Source organism: Leiobunum rupestre, chromosome 2, assembly GCF_980474605.1.
Source record: "Leiobunum rupestre chromosome 2, qqLeiRupe1.1.hap1, whole genome shotgun sequence".
Lineage (NCBI taxonomy): Eukaryota > Metazoa > Arthropoda > Arachnida > Opiliones > Sclerosomatidae > Leiobunum > Leiobunum rupestre.
In genome coordinates this window covers 68915781-68932430 of record NC_143385.1, presented here as the reverse complement: position 1 = coordinate 68932430, position 16650 = coordinate 68915781, and positions in this window count along the sequence as shown.

Sequence of the window (16650 nt, the reverse complement as noted above, 5' to 3'; positions counted from 1 at the left end):
TCATAGGATGTTGCCAGATGAAATTCATTTTTATGAAGGACACGTTTATAATACATAGATAGATCTGTTATTTGCCGAAACCTCTACATTACATTTCCCCTTAAATGCGTAAAGATAACAGACCGACTTGATCAGTTATTTGTACATACATAAATAATAGAAGATCTGATTGAAGATACCTTGCTACTGTACAGTTGAATGGCGTATTATTATTATCTATGTAATTATATCTTACCCCAGTAGTGAACACATTGAAAAGTTGGCCAAGTGAACTGTGGAACACTTTACACTCACGCGATAATGTAAAATATTCTTCGGCTTCTTTAACTGGCGCAAAAGAAAAATTGCTGAATGTTGATATATAAGAAATATAATCATAGTCGAAGAACAGAGAAATAAAACTAATGTCTTGATTCTGAAAAGGAATTTTATCATAGTAATTAATTGTAGTAAGCCTTTTTTTAACGATTTAGGAAAAATCACTGACAAAATTTTGAAGGTTCATTGGCTAGGTTTGAAAAAACGTATTTGTCACTAATATGAAAACAATAAAAGATTCAATAGCTTTTATAGAGCATTTCCCGTAATGTAACTTGCGTGTTTTTCAAAGCCAAATTCATTATTTGCAATATAGGATTTTATTATTTTAAATAATTGTCCTAAGGTCAGCTTTCCAAATGATATAAAGGTAACAACTATATTCTTAAAAAACCCATTCTCACGAGTTAATCATTTAAATAAATTAGACCTGTTTATTCCTATGGATTATCGTTTTAGCATTCTTTATGATGCTGATAAAAAATATATGACTTTGGTAACTACCTTATTTAACTGCCTGAAGTAGGCTGCAACAAGCGCTAAACAATCAGCAGGGAAATGCGAACATTAAGGTTTGGGTACGTGTGATAGGTAAAAAGGAGTTTGTACACAAATCGAGGTAACCATCGTAAAAAAGTGAACTTAAACAGGATTCAAAGTCCCTGCTGCTTAGTTTTGCCTACTTCCAGGGGCAAGAAGGCCACACTTTGAAGCTCTCAGGGACTCTTTTAACTCATCGTAGGAAAATGAGAAAAAACAGGTGTACTTCTCAACTCAACCCCTGCAACTCCTTAATTTTTTTGCATAAAAGCAGATCATCAAAAGCTTTTAATTTTTAACTGTTTGAGACTAATCTGCATTAAGTCATGAAATAAATTCTCCTTTTTCTTTAATGAAATCTTAAATACGAATTCTATCCTGCATATCAGAGCAGAGGAAATTGTCACTTTAGACTAAATGATTTTTATTATTAACAAACAAGAAATATTTGTTTTTATTACTGTAGCAAATAGATGTTTGAGTATCTGATTTTTAATGAGAAAAGCAGATCAGTAAATATATTCAGATAATCTAAAGGGGGAGATAATTTTTTCTTTCCCATACGTGATCTGCATTAAACCTAGTATAAACTTGAAAATAGGCTTACGCCAGAGTAGTTGTTGCCTCCCGTACAGCGCTCATTTCGAGATACGCGTTATTGTGCTCAGATCTGAATTGCGCTAAACAGAGTGCTTTTTGAACCGCAACCGCCAAATCACCACCTTTTTGGTTAAATTACAACCATCCAGAATATCCTTCTAGTACTAAAATATTTATCCAAGAGCTCAGAGCTCATTTAAAAATAAACAGTTTAAACCACAATCTCGATAACATATCAGAGAAGGTTTTAGGATTTGCAGACGTCGCTTTAATGTGTTTTATCTACAATCCTTAAAGTTCTTCCTGCGCGATTTCTAAGATAGGCTTATACTTTTTTCCACCTTATGCCCTTTAATTTTCCGTTTTCGCGTATGGTCTACAGCTTTCACATTGAAAATTTATACATACAAACAAGTGACGAAATCAAATTCTCAAAATTGACCATAAATTAACTAAACCGAGAAAATTCCACAATTCCGAATAACATATTTTTAGAAAAAGGAATGTCAAAGCAATTTCGAACACCATATAATATCTATTTTCCTTAAGTATTTAAAAAATTAAATTCTAAATAAGTGGAGAGGTTTATTTAAATATAGCCTTAAAGCATATTGCAATTCTTATTTAAACGATCATGTGTAAACACCCGCCTTATGTAAAAATCAATGAATTAAACCATATGTAACATAATCACTCATAAGTATGCCATAAAAGCATTTTCGTTAATGAAACCTTGTTCACGGGATATGACGTAAATTACGTCACTTACAATTCCGTGGCGAAATACGCGTCATCAACTTTACTGATGGGAAACGGAAGTTAGTGATAATTCCTCGCGCGTTTCTGGCTTTGCCCTTGTCAAGTTTAGTTCGTGCCTCGCGATCACATGATTTCATTTCCATGGTAACCTTTTCAATAGCGCAAGGATTATAAGCATTTTTGCATTTTTGGGTCCGCTTAATGTATGTTCCGCGTGAAACAAGGTCTCATTGAATTTTTTTCAATGGAAATGTTATACAGAGGCATACTTATGAGTAATTATGTTACATATGATTAAACATTTTAAATTTCGTGAAATACTGATAATGTTTTCATGTTTGCGAATTGTCTCAAAATTTACAACTTAAACAACATAACAATGCGAATTATTTAATAATTATGTCCGATAAATAATATAATAATTAATAATAATAATTAATTAATTATCATCATAGAATAAACGTAATAAAGCCTAGTTATCATTTATTAAAACCACTTACGGTAAACCAATCTGTTTCGATATATTTAAAATTGAATCTGAAACGAAATTTGTTTGGTCTTATATAAAGTAAAACATCAAAAGTAAAGAAACTAAAAATGAAATTAAACGACGTTATGAAATGTATATCTTCGCAGAACCACCAGTTGGTATTTCTTTTTATACATTTATTGAAGTAGTCCTGAAAGTTCATTTAAAAAATTGTGATTATTTTAAACTTAATATTTTAAGGGAGAAGACAACAGTGGCCATTGTCTACTTTCGCGCTATTTCAAGCTGAACACTTTTAATTTTGTATTTTAATTATAAAATGAATAATAAAGCGTAGTTTAGTGACTAAAAAGTTTTTGACAATTATAAATTTAAATTTAATTAAGTTATTACGTTTTAATTCGGACCCCCGGAGCTATCCAAGTTGGGCAAGCGCCCAAACTACCCTGTAGTTAGAACCTTATATCTCGTTAACTATTAATATTAGAATTATCAAAATTATTTTAAGCACTAGAGGAAGGTTCATCCCAATAAGAAAAATATTATTCAATTATGTAATTGTTAGAACAGGAACGTTCAGCTTGAACGAAAAAGAGGCTTTTACTGTATTCTTCCCCCTTAAACTTCTTCGCGAAAAACCAGCTATAAAAATCAGTTATAAATCGGAACCGTTGTTGGTTGTTAACTGATCAAAAATTAATTTGGTATTTTTAAATTTTATTACCTCTCCGAGGGGACTATGACCATCACCGTGTCTGTCGGTCTATGGGTCCATCTGTGGCTGCGAACACGTACGCATCTTCGGGGCAAAGTATAATAAACTTTTTTTGCAAATTGTGATTGTACGTGACGAATATATGACTGGAGTGGAGCGCCTCGAAACACACAACTATCTGAGGGCCCGCCTGTAAGGCGGGCTTCTCGCCTAGTTATAGATAATGACAAGAGCATTCTAAAAATGTATTTGGATACCAAATAAGTTACATAGAATTGGAGCTACAGGCGAATAAGTTCGTTTCACCCCAAAAGGGGGGGGAGGAAACAAGGTAGAGTGGCAAACTTGTTTTATTGAAATCAGCGCATTTTTTTCATCTAGAAACAAAAATAAAAAATTATCTTGCAATTTGTTATAGGTACCAATGTATTTTTTCGTAGATCGACTGTACTATTATCTCTTTCCCTGCGCTTTTGCAGTACAGACTTTGGGACACCCCCAATTTCTCACTTAGTCACCGCCAAATGGCGACCAGAAACGTCCGCTAGAAATGGGGGCAAAAAATGGACTTGGGCTCTTTCTATTTAGCGCGCTTACGTGTTACATGAGAAGAAAATATAATAAATATAGGAGTACATGCGTCAGATTTATAGCCCGGTGTACCGGTAAGATTCAAACCACACCACCGGAGGTCTATCATCATAATGCCCTTAGCCAGCGCCCACAAGCCCGGACACGTGACAAAACCAGCATGGGTAGCAGAACCCCACTACCGATGGTCGCACCCTTGACGCAAGCCGCTCAACCCAGCAGAAGGTGCAACAATGGGACGACCAGCCCGCCACTTCGCACACAGCAGTGGGATAGAGAACGGATGCTCTAGCAACTCCGGCCGACACCCCACTTATAAAGGCAGGGAGCCAAGCCCTTTGGAAAGAGCTCCTAAAGGGGAACGGCGGGCACACAGCAGCCCGCATAACCCGGCACAGCTGGCACCGTAGATCCCGGTGGAGCTCCAAAAGGCCGGGAGATGGGTCCGTCGTGCCCTCATACGGAGGCCCGCAGCCCCACAGCAGGCTACTCAATCCGCCGAGGTGGCCAGTTTGCCCGGCCCCTCTCCATTAGCCTGGGCCGAAGCCCAGTATCCAGCCCACACCTGACCGAAGTCGGAGGTTGGAGATAGGACCCTTTGGACGGAGCTAACATCACCGCCCGTACGGGTTACAAGAGCCGGACCCCGACTCCCCGGTAAAGCCACCAGTTAGTGCACACTCCGACCCCTTGAGGGCCAGTATTGGGGTACAGAAAATATAAACCAAAGTTACTAAAATAAAACTTATACAAATTTAAACGAAGCCAAATACAATTTCTACTACATGTAAAGCAGCGCCACAACGGCTGCAGCGGATTTTATTAAAGCTTGACTTTCTCATATTTTACGTAAATAAAGTTAAAAAAATTATATTATTAATAAAATAATGTTAATCGCTACACCGTCTAGGAAATAGATTTACTCATATGAAACCTTTAATGGATTATAAATAAACCGGTGTGGGTTTATAGTTTTTTACGAAATTTAAAAACCACAAACGGTTTGATTTGATCCACAAAATGGTTTACAAAATATAAATAAACATTTTCTAAAACATTTAATAACCGTTATTTTTCACACTGTGGTTTTCAGCCATTCTGAGGGTGACCTTGGGTACCGCGGCTGCTATAGGGACGCTTTTCAATTGGTCACCATTTTCGACGACAATGGTAAAGAAAACGTCTATTGGCCGAATTTCTGCATTCATATCCTTTGCAAAGGTGCTGGTTAACTCAGATCTATTTGAGTGCACCAAATCAAAGATAATTAATTACTTCTCTATTGACGGTTTTGCAAAGAAGCGATTACCCATTTCTTGCACGTGACCCATGGATAATCGGTTGCTGTAGTACGCTATCTATAGCTGGTTACAATGGTAACTAGGGAGCTAAGCTGGAATCCATAACGCTACTTGGAATGAGTAACGGCTTTGATTTGTGGCGGAACATAGTAGACGGAGCTAATAAGACGAGTGTTAGCTCCTCCTCTTATAAAACCACGTGACTAATGTGTCGTTTGCTCTGTCGTCTACTGGCTAATTAGTGTCTTTGGTAGAGTTGATTATAATGTTATAAAGTTTTGATAGGCCAAAATATAAACAAGAAAATATCTTAAAAATTGGTTGAAAGCAGTTGTTTCGGAAATCAAAATATTTTTAGAGAACGGAATTTTTAATATTCCCTCCGCGCCCGTTTAAAAACTGTATTGAGTTCATGCAAGGAAAAGACCCAATGGTTTTAATACTTTGTGCACTGTGGAATACATGTTTGAAATCCTATCATGATAGGATTGCCTTTAATTTGTTGGATGTTTTTATAACTCTTAAAATATTTTGATAGCACTTTGCTTCACTCCATGCGTCTAAATCTGAGCCGTTAGGTCTTTGTTTAGGATTTGGAGGGAAAAAACCTTTTCGGACCATCATTTCTTTCTTTTCTTTGAAGCTTGGTTACAATGTACTGTTTTTTCAAAATCATGAATTGGTTTTAATGACTTATCTATCGCGGATCCAAATCAACTATGCCGATGGGTTCCGTCATATTCCCCCCCCCCCCCATGATGAAAACTAGCACCTGACAAACCAAAACCTGTATATTTTTAATAACGAATCAAACGCGAGAGTTTTCACGTCACCGAATTTGACGTTATTTAAGGCGGTATAAGCGGCTTCGGCCCAACCCATAATGTTCCGCCACAAAATACCACAAAGGATATGGGCAGATATACATTCCAAGTAGCGTAAATGGATTCCTGAGCTAAGTTATTCGGAGTTCCGGCGGGAAGTGGCTAAACGCTATTGACCAGCGCGAGGTCGTAATTTCGTATCTAGGGTACAAGTCTTTATTGTCATTGACCATATTGACCTTTTAATAAGTTTAATTAACATTCGTAAATAATAACGCTGAAAAAATGTTTCGAGACTATGAAGTCACACTATGTTCAACCCTAACAATATCGAAAACTACACGTTTTAAAGGAAAGGACAATGGCGTTGTAAAATTTATCTCTTATCTATTTAACCAGAAAACAGTACTTTAGTAGAACTAAGATATTAATATAATAAATTAGAAGTCAACTTTTTACCCTATAAATGTAGACTTTTCCATATGTATGAGCACAAACGTTGTGTTTATCAAACACCATGCAATAATGCAAGTTTATTGTATATTACATTTTATATTGTCATTTTAGGTTAAAGAAAAAACTGTATTAAAATGTGTATAGTTTTATAAATATTTACTAGTGTTTCTCTTGTATGAGTCACGAAATAAATAAAACTCCAATCAGGATGGATATATCGCTTCAACCTTAAATTGTTAAGACAATGGCTCTTAACCTTATGAATAGCTTAAAACTAACCAATTAGTACTACAACAATTAAAATATTATTTCTGTGGAAAGGTTGAAACTAAAAAAATGTGCTTGAAAGAAACAGCGAAATAATCCAGCGAAACAATCAAGCGAAATAATCCAGCGAAATTATCAAGCGAAATAATCAAGCAAAATTATCAAGCGAAATTATAAAGCTGAATAATAATGGACAAATGTCCCAGGCTACATTTTTCACAAAGAGTTACGCGATGAAATTGTTCTATAGGGTCTAGTTCATTGGTAAGTGATTCAGAGAGTAGGTTAATCACCCGAACTATTCTCAAGAGTTGTGTACGTTGTTTTAAATATTAAATTCGCCTGTTTTTATGTCATTAATTTTTTTAAATTTTTACACTTCGATTTTACCACAATCTCACTCGACTGACCAGTAACCTATATTTCTACTTATTATTTATGTATGTGGTAGTAAGTTATTGGAAACCATAACGTAGGAAATCACCACCAGTCAAAATAAATTAAAATGTCCGGGCCATTTTTAAAAATATGCTTTATTTGCAGTAAAATATATCAAGACTGAAGTCACACGAACAATTTTTCTTTTTGCCAAAGTACATTTATTTTTGGTTTTTGAAATTGCGGACAAATTCTTAACGGTCATTTTAATACGTATTGTATCGCTATATAAAAACGTTAATATTTTTATTTCCAAAGCTTCCGACTGTAACAGTAATATTTATGTTATTGAAAACCACCCGGAAAAAATGAACGCGTGAAAAAATTAGTTCGAAAAACGTGGCCAAAATGACTAATTTATAAGTTCCATCCTAAATTTGTTTAACGAAGAGTTTTTGGGCTGCTGATTTCAAATCCGATATTTGGTATATCCGTCATTCTAATTTCTAACAAGTTGGCAAGCCAAAATATACCTCTCCTCGGAAGAATTGTCCCTAGTGGTATTAATCTCTCGAGATAACCCTTAAAGATATATCTCCGCAATTCAGAGTTATTTACTAAAAAAGTAATCCCGGTTCAATCCCGCACGATATACAATTTAATTATAATTAAAATAATAATAATAATTTATAACAGAATGTTATAAATTACGTAGTTACAACAGTGAGTTCGACGAACTAGAACAACGCACAATTGAATTTAACCCTATTTACAGAACAAGTTTATGAGTTAAATGTAATACGAAGCAAATTTTAATGAAAGAAATATCTGCAGAGGGTATTTGTATTTTTCTCGCTTAGGAATTAACAACACAAATAACCTTCTTTAAACCACTTCACACGAAAAAATGATAATTAAAAGCCAACAATACCGCCCAAAAGCTCAACCCAATCAAAAAATTAAAATACAAAAACCCAATCGACCAAACTTTGGAGCCAAAACGGCCAATAGAAAAAGTATATAATAACAACCCAATCAATCAGACCAGACAGAACAAAAATAATTAATAGAAAAACATTTAATAATATCCCAAATTATCAGGCTTCAGAGCAAAAATAACGAATAGAAAAAAATTATAATAATATACCAATCAATCAGACTTCAGGATCAAAATAGCTCATAGAAAAATATTATTACGCAGACGAGTATTAAATTAATTCAAAACCAAGCAATAGAAAATAGAAAATCAAGAAGCGCAACACCTTACCATTCACAAATACGAATTTTCGACGTTATTATAATGAAACCGGATAAGCTTTAAGCCACGATGTAACCACTTTAAAGTTTCCACTAAAACTGAACTATTTCGAAAAATAAGCTTAAAAAACCAACAATACCCAAGAATAGACCAAAAAACAATTTTATCTCGATCAGTAAAAATAACATAAAACCCTTACTTTGCCTGAAACCCAGATACTTTTTATATTTTAAAACAAGATTTGACCTTTAAAATTTCATACGTAAAAAATGTACACTTTAAAAATTAAAAAAACAAAGTTCAATTAACAATATATACAGATATTGTATTAATCCGTTTAGTAAAAAAACTGCCTTATCATAATAGTTCCTTTACTTTAATATTTTCCCTAAGGAAGTCAATGGCTCGGCGGTGAACTATCCGCATTGTTACAATGCGACCCGAGTTCAATTTCTGATCACGATCAAATTTTACATTAAAATACTAAAATATTTAATAAAATATAAGATTAATATAATCTATAAATATTTAATTAAATATAAGATTAATATAATCTATAAATATTTAATTAAATATAAGATTAATATAATCTATAAATATTTAATTAAATATAAGATTAATATAATCTATAAATATTTAATTAAATATAAGATTAATATGATTTATAAATATTTCATTAAATATAAGATTAATATAATTTATAAATATAAGATTAATATAATTTATAAATATTTAATTAAATATAAGATTAATATAATCTATAAATATTTAATTAAATATAAGAATAATATAATTTATAAATATTTAATTAAATATAAGAATAATATAATTTATAAATATTTAATTAAATATAAGATTAATATAATTTATAAATATTTTATTAAATATAAGATTAATATAATTTATAAATATTTTATTAAATATAAGATTAATATAATTTACAAATATTTAAAATTATGTAGAGCATTCGGTCCATCCCAAATTCATTATGAAGATGTTGGAGAGAAAACGCCCGTACAAACACAACAGACTCACAATCCACATCCATCATAACACAAACACAACAAAACTCAACACCCACAACCGTCATAACACGAACTCAATACCCACAATCATCATAATACAAGCACAACTTTCACAACAACGAAATATCCAATCAAACTGATTTAAAACTGTCGCGACGGTAAGCGTTGACGAAAAAAAGACCAACCAAACCAAACCCAACCGCAAAACACTCCGTCACACGGTGGTTTTGCCAACCTTTCGACTTCGTTCCCTAATTCCAAGCAATTGTGAACGCGGATTTCGAGATAATGCGTACGCAATGATTACACTTTGCTACACAAATGCGTTCGCAGGACGCACACACAGACACCCTGACAGACAGACAGACACACAGACACGGTGATTGTAGAACCCCTCCTAGGAGAGGTAAAAATTAATCAATTTAACTAAAAGTGTAAACGTATTTTAAAAAAAATTGGTAAAAATACATCACACTTAAAGTAACGTATTGAAATTAACGTGGTTCTGTTGATATTCGTAACTTTAACTCATATTGAAATGCTTGAATGCTCATTTTTAGACTAATTTATAAAACGTTATTTCATAAAATAATTTGAATATGAAAAAATCAAATAAAAAATTGTCCAGTAAAAACTTTTAACCTTCCGTAATAGAATCCATTTCCAAAAATCGGACTTAAACAAAACCTAATATTTTGCTTTACTGTAGTAAGGCCCATCTGACGCAGAAATTATCTAACATTAAAAGCCTACAAAAATCTAAACTGATATTTAAAGGTCGATTTTGGATTTTTGACCGTTTTTTTAAACTTCCCCACTGTGGAACGTGCCAATTCTTTTCATAGGTTAAGTACAATGTTTCTCAAAATCCCTATTACAAATCTTGTCAATTGTTTCTATTGACTTGAAAGAGCATTTCACCCAAAGAAGTTTACCCTTATGCATTTCAATTACAATTATCTCTCGCAAGAGAATTTAACTCACAATTATTTATCCATAGAGCATTTCACCCACAATTATTTATCGTAAGAGCATTTCACCCACAATTATTTATCGTTAAAGCATTTCACCCACAATTTTTTATCCTAGGAACATTTCACAGACGATTATTAATCCTAAGTGCATTTCACCCACATTTATTTATCCTTGAAGTATTTCTCCCACAATGATATATATTAAGAGAATTTCACCCACAATGATTTATCCTAACAGAATTTCACCCACAATTATAAATTCTTAGAGCATTTCACTCACAATTTTTTATCTTAGGAGCATTACACCCACAATTATGTATCCTCAACTGAACGTATTAAATATAATTAGGACTATATTGAGTTCAAACATCGATATATACACCTAGTAATTTTTCTCAGGAATAATGTTTACCAGCAATTGTTGACATTCGAGGGCGCCTTATGTCAACAACCGTATCCAATAATTTTTCAAAGCGCTTGACGAAATCTTAAAAGAGAGGTCATCGTTTTGATAACTTGAACTAAGCAGCTAGAATACACCTTAATGCGAAGAGGATAATCTCGTGAACGATATATTTTACGGTATAAAGTCTTATGCAAAACATGTACATGTAGCTAAGGCAAGTTTGGTTCTTCGACTTTTATTCGTACGAAAAACCCCACTCTTACGCCCACGGTAAAAATTATTTTTTCTTTTCGGAGGGGTATGTAAACAGAGCAGTATTTTACTTACATCTAATAAGACCAAATTTCACCCGAGACTAAATACTTAGTTAGAATAACTATAATCAGCGTAGCCAAAGTAACCATCGCGCCACGAGCGTTAGGTCTCACCTACAGCAGATAAGTCTTAAGGTCTTGTGTGCATTGTCGAATATGATTTAGTTGGACCTTAACATATCCGTGTGTATAATATTGGAAGAATATGCCATGTTAGCTACAGACTTGATTCGAAAACTTTCAATTAATTCCGTTTGGAGATGGCCGGCATATGTATCTTTAATTTTTAAATTAAAAGCTTTCGTGACGACCAAATTATATTTTTTAACTTAATTGGGGAAAATATCTATACTCTAAATTGCATCAAACTCGTCACACTTATCTTACTTGTAAAAGCACAATGATTAACTTTTGCCACTTATTTTAATAATGAAATGAAATGAAATGAAATGAAATGAAATTTTAATGTGTGCCAAAACAACCCTTTTTTACAGTGTCAGCTAGTTGGTACACAGTGATATACATTTATATACATAGTTAAATATTCTGGCAGGTAGTCCTGATACATTTGACCTGTCCGGATATATTATCACAAAATTTTGTAAAATTTCGCGAAACGTTCTATGCGCTGTTACAATGCTTTGATTTCAGATATTTTACAGTTATACAAGTCTAAGTCTGTCAAGTGTGTATTCGCAGTTATTTGTATACGATTAATAGGGTTCAGAGTGCTTCTTTCAGTTTTAAACATTTTTGAGTTTCGAGTGTTGTACTTAGGGATCAAGATATTTAGTTTTGGAACCAGATTGTCACAGGGGAGAGTCCTCCAGTGTGTCAATTCCGAGATCGCCCAGGATTTTTAAATATTTGTAAAGTGGAGTTTTTAAGAAGTGGGTGTGAAGATATTCTACGAATTTAATTTGAATTTTTTCAATATGGCGTAACAAATAATTACTGCAACCTCCCCAGGATAGAGACCCGTACATAGATTTGGACCTAATCAGGCTATGGTAAAGAAGAATAAAATGTTTTTTTAGAATTAATTTTTTTGCAGAGTTTTAAAGTAACGCCTAATAATCTCCTACAGCTATTCACAGTGCTTTGAATATGTTCTCGAAAAATAAACCTTTATCGAGAAGCACACCGAGGTCTTTAATTAAATATTTTCGAGGAATAATGGCGTTGTCGATTCTAAAACCATACCGAATGTTTTCAATTTTCCTGCTAAATGAAACATGTGCTGATTTTGATGGGTTAATCGGCAAGTTATTACAGATACACCATTCTGAGACTCGATTTAGATCATCTTGTAGCTGAACACAGTCCGAGTAATTTAATATTTCTTTACTAATTTTGTGATCGTCGGCGAATTGATATAAGGAGGAATTTTTAATTTCGAATTGCAGATCGTATATGTAAATATTAAACAGAAGGGGACCAAGAGAAGAACCCTGAGGAACCCCGGTACTGACACAGTAGGAGACGTCGGTGACAACGCTGTTACATTTAAGAACGTTGGTACGATTCGATAAATAGTTTTCCAACCAACTCAACAAACTGCCATGAAGCCCATACCGGTCAATTTTCTTTATTAGCAAAGGGTGATATACTTTATCAAAAGCCTTTGAAAGGTCGAAGAATACAACATCGGTCTGTTTTCGGTTTTCGATTGCTCTGGTGACGTCACTTAAGAAATTAATGTGATTGGTTTCAACACCCTTCCCTCTCAAGAACCCGTGTTGAGGAGAGTTGGGAAATGCGTTGAACCAGTTCGAAATGTACTTGTGCATAATAGAGTCGAAAATTTTTGCGAAAATACAGAGCAACGAAATAGGCCGATTGTTTTTGGGGTCTCCGGCAAAACCATTTTTGAATATTGGGCATACTACAGAGGTTTTCCATAATGTGGGGAATTTATTGGTTGTAATGGATAGGTTAAAGATAAATTCTAATAATGGTAGAAGAATATCGCCGCAGCCCTTTACAATGAAAGCGGGGATACCATCCACGCCAGTCGAAAAAGTCAATTTAAGTTTCATAATAGCTTCTTTTATGTCTGTTTGAGATATCGTTAGAGAGCTATAAGTATCCGAATGTAAACAATTATTATCAGAGAAGGAAGAAGGTAAAACTGCCGTATCGTCAGTAGAAATTTTCGAGAATATAGTTTCATTCGCGAGAGCAGTGGGTAGTAACACCTTCTTAAGAGATTAATTTATAAAAAGTAAATAAATACTAACTTAGTTAACCTGGAAGATTAATCGTCGGTGTCAATGCAACTTTTTTTCTATGTTTCTGTTGGCTGCTCTTATTAAAATCGATGCTTACCTGTTTTGAATTGAACTGTAATTCCATGCACCCCAACAACGCATGGAAGGCCGTATTCTATCACTTCTAATTTAACCAACTTCTTCAGAAAAATTAGAAATACGGATATTGTAATGGTTCTTTAAGCAGTTATTTTCGTTCCCATTTTGAATTCACATACACACGAAAAGGGGTTTGGTGCAACATTAAGCATTCTTATATGGAACGTCAAATTTATTTGTGCCTTTTATTTTTAAATTCTTAATAAAGATAAGATACTTCTACTACTAAATCTTAATTAGACTAGTTCCTATTTTTTATTCAAAAATCTGTCATAACAACCCTATTATATTAACAATTCTAAAGGTAAAATTGAAATGCGATCTCACAGCTCTAAATAAATTAAATTTAACTAAATTTTTCCAACTAAGTTTTTCATCAACTTGAATTTATGGAAATCAAACGGTTCATAAATTGTTTAAAAAATACTTAGAAAATTAAGAGGATCTGGAGGCTCAGTGGAATGTTGCCCCGAGAGCCAGCAGCTAATTTCTTGCTTCTTGTTGCTTTTAGGTTAGTGGCGGAACCAAGGAATTGGGAGCAAGTTTTGATTAAATATATAAATTTTAGAGAGGAAATGGAGGCGGCCAAGGAAGGGAAGTGTCAAAATAGTGTTTAATGATATAAGATTAAAAAGCTTCATATTAACAGCACAAAGGTGTTGTAACTTGTAAGTTAAAGTAAAAGAAACGCTCAGGTTCACTGTGAGAGTATTGTTAATGGCAGTTATGAATCTCGATACATATTTATTATTGATAAAAAATGTAATACTAATTAAAATAAAATTAATTACAGTAAAAGTCATATTTATAAAAAAAACTAGATAGGAGTTGTATCAAGAAGCAAAATATTAGGAAGTTACTAGTTCGGTAATTGATGAAGTTTTCGGAAAATAATGTTTATAGATATTCAAATACGACGTATCATATATAAATGATTTGATCGTTATAGAAGTATTACTACATTATGTTGTGCCTTTATTTATAATAACGCAGAATAAATCCAGAAATACTGCTTCGAAAACAATACGTTTCTCATTGAGAAATCGTACTAGTATTATGACGTCACGCATAAACTTTACTTCAACCGAGTGCGAGTTGAGAGATAATTTGTAAAATTAATTTGTAGTGGAAGTATAAAGCAAAACTTTGCAAGCTTGCCAAAATATATCTCTCCTCGGAAGAGTTTGTCCTTGGGCACATTAACTACTGGACACGGCACTCAACGATATTTCACCATATTAAAAGCGTCTTCCAAAAAAAGTTCTCCCGGTGGTATCCCAACCCGTAGAATAGTTTTTTATAATAAATAGTACAAATGTTATTGCCTTAATCAAATTTCCAATCTCAACAGAACAAAAAACCAACCCGATAATTCAAAGTGTTTCAACAACATTTAATATTGTATAGGAAAAGAGACGATAATGGAAGCAATGAAATTAGACAATAGGTTTAAAAAACTATAATTACTGGTTTAGCATCCTTTCCTCGAGTGAAAGGCTTTTTTTAAATATTTTGATAGACACAGTGACTAAACGTTTTAACATTGAAACAATGGCAAGTGTCATACTAATAAAGATTATGTTACTTGTGGTAAAAACGAATTTGGCAGAATTGGTTGAGGGGTTAAAAGGCAGAAACCTTTGGCTACACCAGTGATTACAGTTTTTATCACCTTTTTTTACTTCCATGGCTTCCATTCTCGTCTCTTTTCCAATACAATATTAAATGTTGTTGAAACGCTTTGTATTATCGGGGGAATGCCACAAGTGATATTTGACGTCTTTTAGTTTTTCCCAAATCAAAACCAAAATTGCAGCCGACTATAGCTCCTCAACCGTTGGTCATAGAGCGATGACAGTGACACTTTCTAAATATGAATCGACCACCCTGAATCCGAAAATTCCGGTTTCAGGGGCGTAACTCCATTATTAAAAAAGTTGTCAAAAACGACATCTGGCGTTACCGCCGAAACTATTGGCGCTTTGAAAAAACCGTCAACACCACGTGAAAGGAAATAAAAAAATATAAAAAATTGCTTCGGGGTTTCATTTTTCTATCGTTTACACGTTTCGAGAAAATTTAAGAAATAAGCAAAAACTCCCTTTGTCGAAGACTTTTGTAACAGACTGTACTTCGTCTGTGACCCTCCGCATCTGATTAAAACCGCTAGAAACTGCGTCTCCAATAGTAACTATCACTTCAAGACTCGTTATTTGTGGAAGAATGGCAGTCACATACTATGGATTACCCCAGTGACACTTTTTGAAAGATATTTAAACAGATCTATAAAATTAATGCCAAAAGTAACAAGCGGCCATATTTCTCAAAATTAATTTTTAAGAATGCGTGTTCGCCTTGCGTCTCAGTTATTCAGTGAAACTGTAGCTTATGCCCTATAGGTTACGTTCATTAGGTAAATGGACAAGTTTTTTTATCTTACGATCACTAGAATTATCACAGAAGGAATTTGTAAGCGAAACCCTAATCTCAACGCTTATTCATCACTTGACGATAAAAGGCTAGAGGTAAAAATATCAAGAGATTTAAGCATTATCAACCCTTTAGAATTAACATGATTTTTATTTCTTGATAGTGGCTTGAGAAAGATTTCGTAAGTTTTTTTTGGGACTGGGAAAAATAAGTGGCTAGTAGGCCTATAAGTCTCCCGTGACCAATTTCGGAAGACTTCAAAATGATTTAAACCAAGAGTTTACCACAATCTGTATGGTTACGGCGAAAATATCTGAAAGTATAATTACTTTAATTAGATATAAATATATCATTAGATTAACATAAAGTAATAAGTACAAACCTTTTAATTTAATTTTCAGTTTTATTTGTTTCTCTTTGGCTATATCTACTTTTTCGTGTGACCGTTGAAAATTCAATTAGAGTTTTGAAAAGTATATTTCGTGCGTTAGATGATACTGGTGGAAGTCACGGTAGGTGCTATGTTAAACAATATTGCTCTACGTTTGAAATTACCCCTTCGTGATAATGAAACTGACTGACGATGATGAAACGGATGGTGAAAATGAGCGGATTCCACCTGAAGGAGCTAGCGT